Source organism: Anguilla anguilla, chromosome 7, assembly GCF_013347855.1.
Source record: "Anguilla anguilla isolate fAngAng1 chromosome 7, fAngAng1.pri, whole genome shotgun sequence".
Lineage (NCBI taxonomy): Eukaryota > Metazoa > Chordata > Actinopteri > Anguilliformes > Anguillidae > Anguilla > Anguilla anguilla.
Window position 1 is genome coordinate 55,112,926 of NC_049207.1, and position 12,011 is coordinate 55,124,936.

Below are 12,011 nucleotides of genomic sequence, written 5' to 3' on the forward strand. Positions count from 1 at the left end.
TTTATTATCTTTGTGCAGTTAATGATGAGCACTGTGTGATTTTACTGAACTATGATAGTTGCCAGGTGTCTGTTAATCAGTAGCAGAGTGTGCTGGTGTAATGTTTAGACCTGCTGTATATTTCCATACAAATGTGGGAGGTTTATTGTCAGCACCATGGACAGAACCTGTTTAAACTGGACTGATATTGAGTACAACTCGAGTCCAGTACAATTGTGGTTGTTTCATGTTCATGATGAAATATGCATATTTATGGGATCTTAATATGCATATATCTACAAACATGTGTATCTATTAATCTATATGTGGGCTGACGGATGTGTGGGTTTTTGTTGTAATCAAACATTTACTTTGATTGGTTCAAGAGGTCTCACCTTCCCTTGTTTCTGTCGGTCTGGTGAATACAGGAACCAGCACACAATGGCAGCCCCAGGGGCAGGGTTTCAAACCACAGGCCAATGGCAAGGTCAAAGTGACGAGGGTGAGGGGCTAGCCTTGTTATCCAAAGGTCACGGGGTCAATTCCCAAGTAGAACACTGCCATTGCACCCGTGAACTTAACCTGTACTTAACCCGCATTGCTTCAGTATATATGCAGCTGTATAATTGGATGCAGTGTAAATGCTGTGTAAAAGGTTGCGTAAGTCGCTCTGGATAAGAGAGTCTGCTAAATGCCTGTGGTGTAATTTAATGCAATGTCATGTGATCATTTCTGCGGGTGCACATTCGTTTCCTTCACCGAGGCTTTCCTCCAGAGATCACCTGAAACATACGCGCAGCCTCTCAGGTAAATTACAGAGCCTCTGTGCCTGTCCTGCGTCACTAGCCTGATATCAGACGGAATTGTCAACTCGTTACGCTCCATTTCCATCTTCACTGGGCGGATTAAAAGGCCTGGAACCAGGCAACGGTGGCACTTCAATCGGGGGCAATAAAGATGACTGGGGAAACGTGATACAACCTGTGGCTAGACGCTAAGGTAAATAACCACACAGTGAGAGCACTGTCAGGACAAAGGGGCTTTCTGGAAATATAAATCTAAAGCTAGCCACAGGTATGCAGGCAACCATAATTTTCTCAGCCCGCATGGATACTCGAGCCAAAAAGAGAACAAAGTGTCGGTGTGGGAAAGCAGGCTGTTACGTCATTGGCTGAGCAATGCGAGCAGCGGAGGAGGGGGTGTGCAGGTGTCCACCTGAGAATATTGTTCCCTACTGGCGTTCTTAATCTAGTCAGGATTATGCAGTGAGAAATAGGCACAATGGACTGCTGTTTTCTTCGCATTCCAAAAAAAATGTTGCTGTTCTCTTTCAGTTAATGATATAAAAAACATTTGCAAATGCTAGCTAGTTCGTGCCTTGTATACAATGCAAAGGATTTTATGGTTATGGTTAATAATAAATACAAAAATATCTAATTGATTTTGACTGACAAATTATAAACGTGTGAAATGTTTCATAATTATGTAAGAATCAAAGGAGAGGATGCAAGTGTATTGTCACGTCGCAACATATACAAGTGCTGGACAATCACCCCACAGATTTCTTAAAATTAAAATATAAAAAAAACAATTTAAATGCTGCCAGAAAGGCTGTCAGGAAGTCAGGAAGTCGTTCTCCTGTAGAATGCAGCCCTCCCCTGTTCGCCACATTAATGTGTGTGGGCAGCCTTCCGGCCTTCTCATTACACAACATCATCCGCTGGCATTTGAAAAAAGAGAGGGTATGCCAGCTAGCAGGAAGCAAAGCAAAAAATGAACTCAGATGAACGTAAACAAGGGGTGTTTACAGATTCAGAGAGAGAGAGAGAGAGGCTCCACACAGGGAGGGAGGGAGGGAGAGAGAGAGAGAGAGAGAGAGAGAGAGGCTCCACACAGGGAGGGAGAGAGAGAGAGAGACTTGGTGTCCGGTCTTTGTCTATTCAAGAAATTGTTTTAAAGTGATTTTGTGAGATTCAAATTACTGCTGATGTCAGCAAATGTCCCTGTCATCAACGGTAAAAAGGGTAGATCTAGACAATTAACAAATTAAAATTATTCAATATACCGTTTGGACATAATAAATAGGTCCTGGGAGCTTCGCGTCACATTTCAGCAGTCCGTACATTTGAAAAACCTTTCCACACTACAATGCCACAAGATAAGCAGACCAAACAAGATAAGAGAAGCAAAATGTTTGGGTTCAACTGTACATCAGTAATTTCCTATGACCTTCGACAAACTGCTGATAATCTTTGTCTGCAGCTGGTGCTATGCTTTAAAAATCTGTATCAACATATAGTATCTTTTTTATGCAAATCAGAGCTCTAGCTGTTGTTATTCTCTCCCAAGAGCCTGGGTGCAGCTTCCCGTGAAGGGTCAAAAGGTTAAGTTTGATTTCTGCTCCAGTAAAACTGCCCCCACATAGTTTTTGTGAACATAGCTGGACCGGAAGCTCTTTTCTATGCCAGTGGTGTGTAATTGAACCCCGGCGGATGACTCACTGGAACATGCGGTTTAACGGGATGACGGCGTGAGGATGACGAGGGTGACGGGGGCAGGCACAGGTGTTGCAGTGTCTCTGGGCCTAGGTGAAGCACCTCCCTACCTTCCTAATCACGAGGTTCCCTGAAATTACAGCCCTTTGGTCCGGCAGCCCATCTCATTAAAACGAACGCTTGTTCACACTCCAATGAAACATCCGCTGCAAGGATTTAATGGAGCGTATTTAACACAGGTTTGCACGGAAGCACATCTAATATTGCAAGTCATGTGCCAAGTGCAAAATAGATGCTTACAGTAATTTTAAAGTAAGTTAAAAAAAATTCAATTCCGTTTTTACTTTTTATGGGACAATACTTTACATGACCACTGGGGGGCAAACACAAGCCAAAACAAGAAAGGCTGACTGATATTTGACTGTGCTATACACTCCAAGAAATTGTTGTGAAGTGATATTGTAAAGTGCAAATTGCTGCTCAAAGTCTAAAACTGATAGATAGACTTGGATTGGATATATTCCATTTTTACTTGACCTAAAATTGTTGTCCCCCGCCCCCCATGCACCTGTTCTCCTTCGAAGCTGGCTGTGTCTGCCATTCCCCTCACCTTCATTCCTTCATCACAGACATTACGCTGTGTTTGTGTTTCTCTTCTGCTCCTTCCTGACTGATGTCCAAGTGGGAATCAATAACCTCATCCCCGTGTACAATCCCATCCAGGGCTCCAAGGAAGATCAGATGCTCAGAATGCAAAACACAGCTTGCGTCCATTTCTGAAAGGTATAAACTGTTATTTTTTAATTAAACGAAATGCAATGCATTTATCAGTATGGAAGGACATTCCTCTGAATATACATTGAAATATATGCGTGTGCATATGTGTGCGTGTAGTCGCGTGTGCGTGGGAGAGGGAGTGCGTGTGCATGTGACAGAGTGTGCACATGCACATATGTGTCTTACTGCTGACAGCCAGTGGCCTCCTCTCTCCCCTCTCACACCTCAAATTCTCACACAAAATTTCTCCCGCCTCCCCCCCCCCCCAGGACGTATTGCGAGCTGCTGAGCTGTGACAGAGGGGCGCCGCCCTGTCACACACTCCCCTCACCCCCACCCTCCCACAGCTCCTGCTCCCGGATTGGCCGTCGCCGCCGAGGGTAAATCACATCAGCGCCGTTTCAGTGGACGTTTCCGTGGCGACTCGCGGCGTAGCGGGCCGCTGTGTGGAAAATGGAAGACCGTGATTCACGCCCCCCCCCCCCACCCCCCACCCCCCCAGAGAGCCACACAATGCCAGCCCCCTCTGCGAACACATCTCAACCTGCTCCGGGAGACAGACTATTCCTGTTCTATGCCTGCCGATTGTCTCTGTGCTGATCCACGGCTGTCTTAATTAAGTCACAAAACTTGATGTGATCTCCACACTTGGCCAACACTGGAGGATGTTGCTAATGCCTCTAATGCATTATCTGTTGTATGCCCTAATCTACTCCGAGTGAATGACGTGCGGATGTGTTTAATCACTACGGTGCTTAAATATGTTCGAGTGTCACATGAAAGTTGTTGTAGTTTCCTCTTCGGTAATGTTGGTATGCTTTTTTGTTTTTCAACGGGCTTCCGTTTGCCACACAGTGGGTTGCTACGCTGTGAGTAGAAGACTGGAACCCCCTTTTCCTGAAGACCTGCTTGCCACTAGGTGGCGACCTAAAGATGGAAGTCTGAAAAAAAAATTAACCCTTTTCTTGCCTCTATACAGTATACAGTATATGCACCCAAATTACACTGGTTTTCTATGTCCTACTTCCCTTCATCCATAAACAGTTTCAACCTGTTGTGCTTATTTAGTCACAGACAAGCCTAATGTACACAAAGCAGAAGGTGAAGTGTATGTCAATGGACTAAAGTAACAGAACTTGCTGTTTTGTTAATTTCTTGTGTACGCTGCACCACAAAAATACGAGTGTGTGCAGGTTAGACATTCAGTTATTTCTGGAATACACAATGCACATCAAACTGAGTACACTTTGTTTTTGGTCTGGGGATGATATTAATGCATTCAGTACAAAATGATCATCATTCAAAATACTGTCACATGTGCATAATGGGAACCATTCAGTAACTGTTACCAGACTAGCACCTGTTTCTAACCTTTGCTCTGCTTTTTAATTACCGTTACACTGCGGTCTCGTTCCCAGTTTGTCTGTGACTCGTTTGCCCGCTGTCTTGTGTAACTGTGTTTTACGTCAGGTCCCACTCGTAAAGGAGATTTCGATCTCAATGGGGTTTTTCCTGGTTAAAAAAATGTTAAATATATACATAACATAAACATATACATAAAACATATCCTGACAATCATCCTGTCAAGGTGCTTATTGACTGCAACAACATAGAGATTTTAGCATCCCAACTCTTGCTCATCTTAGCAGCATGACAGCATCAATCCAGTTTCCAAAAAACCCTGTTGATTTGACAGTTTTTGTAATTAAACATGCCAGAGTGCGATTTCAGTGCGTAATTAAAATAAGCCAGTGAAACCCAATTTGGCTTGAGTCCCTACGTGTCACTTTCTACCATATTTCCCCGGTTGGGCTGCGATTGCCTGTCTCCGCGTGGATTTATAGCCTCGCTGCAGTTTGGGAGGTGACTGCGGTTCCACATTCGGTGGAGTCAGGCCTGTTGTCGTGTGACGCGCTGGATGTCTTCATTATCGCCGGTGTTGTGGAATATCCAGGGCGCTTCATTAAGAGCTAATTTTTCTGGAGCTTGACGGAGGGGCTGCCTGGAAATGCTTCCTACGCGACATCCCTCATTTCCCGACTTAAAGTGTGAATAACGGAATCATTTGACAGAGCAGACGCATGCCACGCATCACCAAAGAGATCTACCCACAATACCCCAGAAATTTGGTCCATGTCTCGAAAGGCTGACACATCCCAACGGTCTCTGTGAGGGATCAACATCCTAATGTTGAAATTGTGAGACCAAAGCACAAATGCTAGGTTCTGCATCAAAATGAAATTTTTTTGTAGTCTTAGCCAAGAAAAGCTAGTGGCACAGTGATTTTAAAAATGTATTTAAAGTTTTAGAAGTGGTAGTTATATCACTACATTATTTGGTTAGTGACTGAACCCTGATACTGTACCGTTGGCTGAAATATATATTCTTAGCTGCCTGTTGTTTACTGATATCCCTTTTCCGGGGCTCAGTAATTGTCATGTCTTGATGGTCGCCCACTCTGCAGCGAGTGTCACGTCTCTGCGAATTCAATGGGCCTCTCCTGAATGGCTAATTATTGACAATGGTTTTACATCACAGACGCGGCGGCAGAGTGCTCTTAAATGGGAGAGAAGCGCGCCGAAGGACAGCCGCGCAAAAAGCTTTTCCTCTTACGCGGCCGTAAGAGACGAGCGGGGTATTGACGGGCGACGCGGAGAGAGCGAAGAGCCATTGTGCTCGACAGCAACCGCGTCCTTCCAGATCATCGCCTGATTTTCACAGAAAAAGCAGGCCGGCTCAGCGCTGAGCGAGGAGGAGCGGAGAGGTCGGTTGGAATATCCAGGGAAGGAAATGAAACCCGAAACGATCGCCTCCGTGCCCCTTGTTGTCAGGAATGATAATTTCAGGTTTCCGGAAGTCTCAATTAAATCAGTTTTGGCGCGACACATCATAGCAAATGATGTGTCGTTATTGTAACTACAGTCGCCCACACTTGCAAAAATTGTTAAGCATGACATCATCAGAAATTAAATACGCGTAATACCGACAGGTCACCTGATTCCAGAGAGATGCCATTTCCCGTCAGTCCGTAGACAGTTAACAGGCAGGTCTTACGTTATTAATACCATACATTCAGCATTTCTGGATTTTGTTTTGGTCACTGGTAGTTATTTAGTACGGCAGCTCACATCGTTATATTGTGTCCTACTTAGTTTAATTTTGTAAATTATGTTTCAGTACTCAATTGAAACGTGTGTTAGCAACACTCTTTCCCATTGTTTAGATTCAATAACTGTAGAATGGTATTCACTGGTTTGTTATCTCTTGCATTGACAGCAGGTTTATTTGACAATAAAAATGGTATCGTTAGAAACCAGTGACTTCCTATTGCCTGCCTCATTTTAGGTATTACATAAGTGAGCTGCCTTTCTATGCTACTTTGCAAGAAACACATTTTTTTTTAAAAATTATTTTTGGAGGAGCAAATCCTCAGGTCTGGTGTATATATGAAAGAATTTTAGGAATTCCCTAGGCCAGGTCTTCTGGTAGACAGGTCCATGCAAACTCAATCCCATCGGTGTCAGAAGGCCTCAAAACAAGGTGAGTGAACCAAGTAAGGTGAACGTGTGCTTGTTTCCATACCAACAGCCGAGCCCTTGGTTACACTGCCTGATAAACTAAGTGTGCTAAAAACACAAGTAATTATTATATTGACTCAACAGTTTCAAATTAATTTCACCAACAGCACTTAATAGTATATTGTGCAATCTTTTGGATAACATCTTCCCTAGCTTTCAGTTTGCTAATGCTCTGCTGCTCCTAAAGTGGAAAGAAATGAAAAACAATAACTGTGTGGAGGTTTCTGTGAGTATCTTCATACAAATAAATAAATATTTTTAATGTATTTAAACGGGAGACAATGAACAAGATAACAAATAAGCAACAGGGTGCAGTCGCTAGCGAACACACCCACATGCAGGATTATGGACTGCATTCATGGTGCTGTTTTTTCTTGGAAAGTAATTTCTTGAAACCACCTATTCAGGAAGAGTAGTGGCTTCCTGTTTGAAACTGTCTGAATCTAATAGACTTCAGGTTTCCCTTTGAGGCTAAAACCATTTTTCCGGTTCAAAAGACTTCCGACTCGTGTTTCCCCCACAATATGAATTACGTGCAATAGAACAGAACTCAAATTTCCTGTATTATTTAGTGAAAGATGTATTATTTCGAGAAGCTATTTCCGCTATCCATTTCAAAGCTATTAAATTGTCTATTCAAAACATACTTTTTTTTTGGTAGTGTGATACAAATCATATCAAGATTTTTCCAAGATCATAAATAAAATGTGAAAATACTCAGGTGTTTGGAAGATGCATTATGAAATGCAGGTAATATTAATAAAGCCCATCCCAAGCGCCACAGAGGTCGCGGTCATACAGGCGCTACGGTCTGGGATAGAATTTGGGCTGTGCTTTTTCCACCTATGGCCAGCTGGGTTGCACAGACGTGACCCTATCCAGCAGGGATCCAGCAGTCTTAAGGCATTAGGACCCCTGTTCTTCAGCTACAGGTTGCAACTTTAGTCTGTAGCTGCAGTATACGTCTCTTAGGATTAGTTCTAAAACAAACCTGCTTGTTTTGCGTCTCATTCTTGGGAAAAAAAAGTCTTTGGATTCTGTGTTAAACTATAATTAAGTTAGTTACTTACTAATTCACTGAAATGCAAGTACTAAACACACACACGCACACACACACGTGAGCACACATACTATATATACTTTTTGATACTTTTAAATATTTAAATAATAGAATGATATATCCTCTTTTTTTATAAATGAATAATACGTGCATTATGCCATTCTGTTAATTCTCTGTGCCGTTATGTGAGTCCAGTGTGCCATAATGGAAGCAGGCAGTGCTTCCGGCCTGCGCAGGAAAGGGTTAACCCGAAAACAATAACAAGGGGGGGGGGTTGGGTCATGGGGTGGGGGGGTTGGGGGGTGGTGGGGTATGGTGGGGGCCACTGCCTCCGGGGTGTCAGGCTCTCTGTTCACTGACAGTGTCGTGCACCCACCGCCCAGAGTGCGCTGACAGGCGCACAAAGACAGACAGCTCCAATTAATCCCGGGGGGTGGGGGGGGCAGGAGGGGGGGGGGCATGGGGGGTTAGGGGGGGCGCCTGACAGTTTGGCAGAGCTGCAGAGAATTGAAAAGGAGGAGGGTGCTAAAAAAAATGGTGAAGGCACAAGCAATTGTCAAATCATAATTAAATGATGAATCGCTAGTCCATTATTAGCAATAGTTTTTCCTTCTCCACCCCAAAAAAAAACAAAACGAAAATCTAAAAATAAAACTAGACCATGAGCAATTCGGTCAGAGGAGAGGGGTGTACAGTTTGTACACACCACTTTATATTTTCAAATCATATGTCTTCAACGTAACACAGTCTGTAAATCCACTACCATGCTCACTGCATTCGCAATACACAGCACAGCCAGTAGAATGGAACATACGCTGTTTAGAAACTGACCACTCAGGAGACAGGGCGCTATATTCACTGTTGTGGATTAATAGTTTTACATCAACCCTCAAAAACACAGTGAATTCACCTGTGAATTTTAGTAACAGGGAAAAATCTCTTAAATTTTCCAGCGATCAGAAAGTACTGCTTATTTTGCAAACTTGTACCAAGCATCTGATACTGGCTGTGGTACAACATTGGACAAAACCGTTCCAAAGCTAAACAACTACAATGTCATTAAATTATTTCCTATTATATTTTGAGGCCTGACTAGTGGGTGAAATTTCCCCGTGCACTTGTCTGTAACATTGAGTTATTATTTCTTGAAAGCATTTCTCAGTCTTTTGTTTTGCACACGTCCTTTAGAGGAGCCGTTGTTGAACACTTGATGTAATGTTCTTCTGAAGCCTATGGTGACGAACGTTAGTGTGAAGCAGCTAGCACAGGAAGCAGCTCAAGGTCATATCCTGGAGAAAAGGGAACTCTGGGTAAGGACAGTACAGCAGCACAGCTGCTGTTAGCAGAGGCTAGCTCCCCAGGTCGGGTTGCACGCGTCAGGTCAGGTGGCGGATCGCCGTGGCGACTCCGCGGTCAGGTGGATGTTTTCCAATCACGTTCTCGGTTTTCAGCGCGACCTACATTCCCGACACGGCCCGACGGCCGTGATCTCCGGGCGCAGGGGTCCCTGCTCGCGTGATGACCTGCGCTACCGTGGGCAACCTTCTGGAACCGCCTCTATTAATATGGGGTGAGAAGAGGGGGGGGGGGGGGGGCGAAGGTGGGGGGAGTCGAGTCGCGAGGCTGCCCCATTTAGAGCTGCACGGGGGCACCTCCTGCCGGATCGACACACAGACAGGGACGGCTGAAGCCGTTATTCAGACCGATGTGGGACAACAGCGGCCGGGGAGGGTGGGTAAAGGTTTGATATCTCCAACCTGGGGGAGAGGTAGAGATTGCAGACTGGGGGGGACGGAGATGGAGATTGTAGACTAGGGGGAGAGGTAGAGACTGCAGACTGGGGGGGACGGAGATGGAGATTGTAGACTAGGGGCAGAGGTACAGATTACAGACTGGGTGCAGGGAGGAGCCATCACAGACCAGGGGGGGGGGGGGGGATTGGTGATGTAGTGATTACAGACGAGGGTAGGGGGTTGTTGTTAGTGAGTGGACCAAGGGTTGGGTGGTTTTGGGGACTTCGCCAACTATCATGCATGGATTTTTATCCCATCTTCATTTAGCCCCCCACCCCAGATGGCATGGCACCGTCGATGGCTCTAAGATTGATTCTTGCAGCTTTCTTTCACAATAATTCTGAACATCCCATCAAAACCCTTTTATGAGAAATGAATCATAGTACAAAAAAAAAAACAACTTAAAAGTTCTGCAGTTTCTGCGGCCCATGCGGATTTAACACGGCCCGTCTTCCGGAGTGCAATGCGTGCGCGCTACCTGGCACCACGTGTTAGGCCTGTGCGCAGTGCTGATGCAATTAAATATGCATCCTGGCACAGCGCAGTCACGCGTCTGCAGCGGCTCTGTAGGGTCACAGCTGTGGGTCTGCAGGTAAGATCACCTGAGCCACAGAAACACAGAGCTCGCCTCACCTCAGCCTACCCTTCGACAGGAACTGACGGAGCTCCAGGTAAGATCACCTGAGCCACAGAAACACAGAGCCCACCTCACCTCAGCCTACCCCTTCGACAGGAACTGACGGAGGCGCAACATCTCCCCCGCGGTTTCAATCCGCCGTCTTCAATTCCTCGGGCTAACCGGAAAATAACGACCCAAGATTTTTCAGCAGCGCGGATGCAGATTGATTGCTAAATGTTGTTAGGCGCTATTTGTTGTTGCCGTCCCCTGCTCCCATTACCTTCAGCGTTGCACATATTCGCCACTGGTGTACAAATTAGCCGTGAGCAACCGCGGCGGATAATGCATTTCGCCTTCCTGTTTCGCCACTCCCGCGTTCCCGGTAAAGAGCGTACAAATGTTGCGCTGGATAAGAGAAGGGAAAAACAATTACAGCCCCATTAAGGGCTCCTCGGGAAGCCCATTAATCCAGGAAGCTGCAACGGCAGGCAGGCAGGCAGCAGCTGTACGCTTCTGCCGGTGACAATGGGCCCATTACTGTACCCCGAACTGTATCTACCGCCAAAGATTTCAAATGCGGGGAAAGGCTAAATACTAAAAAGATAAATACCGTCCTGGTAAAAAAAAAAGAAAAAAAGAAGAAGAAACAAACCGGAGCAATTAAGTGATTAGAAGCTATTTGTAGGCTCCCAGATGCCATATTCAGCTAAAGGACAACGCTGCAGTTGTAGGTGATGCGTCTTACAGCACAGATCGTGCAGTGTACAATGCATAATTAGCCATAGTTTCCCTCCAATATCATCAACAATGAGCAGGGACTTCCCAGTCTTATTGCATGGCAGCTGATCTGGTCTGTTGGGCACCTGAGGCCTTACTGCACTGTTGGGAAATGTTGTCCGGCACTTTGGTACAACAAGACCAGGTCAAAACCTAGTATATGGCTGGACCTACCACACGTGATCCGGCCGACCAATGGTGTAACTTCATCAGTCACTCAAGTCACTCAGTCACAGACATTTGCGTTTGTAGGGCTGGCCCCGCCGTTGCGGTCCAGCCAAAAAAACTGTACAGCGAGGCAAGCCTTGTTTGTGTCTGTGGTGTCTATTGCTTGTGATTGTTAACGCGTCGCATAAAATAACTAATCGGAGTGGCATTCCTCAAATACTGAGCCATGGCTAACGTGTAGCCTAAATGACAGTCAGGAACTACTTCAGATAAAAGCCAGAGATTACTAATCACGATGAACTGGAAAGAAATATGCTGACTCCAGCATGTGTAGCCAATCCACCCTTTTTCATTTTAATATCATATCTGCTGAGGATGCAGAATGTTGGTCAAGCAGTGGTTTAGTTTCCATCAGTCGGAAATGTATTTATTTATTGTGGGATTCGAGCAATTCGAGCCACAGTGGTATCCCCATGTGGTGGGAATCCCAGTTTGCATTAATTATCTTGAAACAGAATCATAATCTGTGACTAGGGGTTTCAGGGGCTGCTGTAGTTCCAGATTGATGCGTGAGACATAAATGAGGGCCTAAATTCGCCTGGCCAGTTCTTCCTTTGGTATCGTCGGTCCACGGTTGCTCTCCAGCTATTAACTAAGTGAACTACATTTTTTTTAGTCGTTTAAATAAAACTGATCTTCCATTAAAGGGAGGGAACTAGTTAATGTATTATTTTAATATTGACATATTACCATTACCAAATGGAT

At 45.0% G+C, this 12,011-nt stretch overlaps 1 long non-coding RNA gene across 2 annotated transcripts in view; it reads right to left on the reverse strand.

Annotated features, from left to right (window-relative positions):
• Positions 1–1,906: 1,906 nt before the first annotated feature.
• LOC118231261 overlaps positions 1,907–12,011 on the reverse strand; it is a 15,858-nt gene continuing 5,753 nt past the window's right edge. The window contains exons 1-3 of one of the 2 annotated variants that reach the window (XR_004766031.1): positions 4,645–5,003; positions 3,085–3,250; positions 1,907–2,680 (exon numbers count right to left, since the gene is read on the reverse strand). This is a non-coding gene — a long non-coding RNA (uncharacterized LOC118231261). Of the gene's footprint in view, positions 2,681–3,084; positions 3,251–4,644; positions 5,004–12,011 lie in introns of those variants that run through there. The other variant, XR_004766030.1, reaches the window with a different exon arrangement.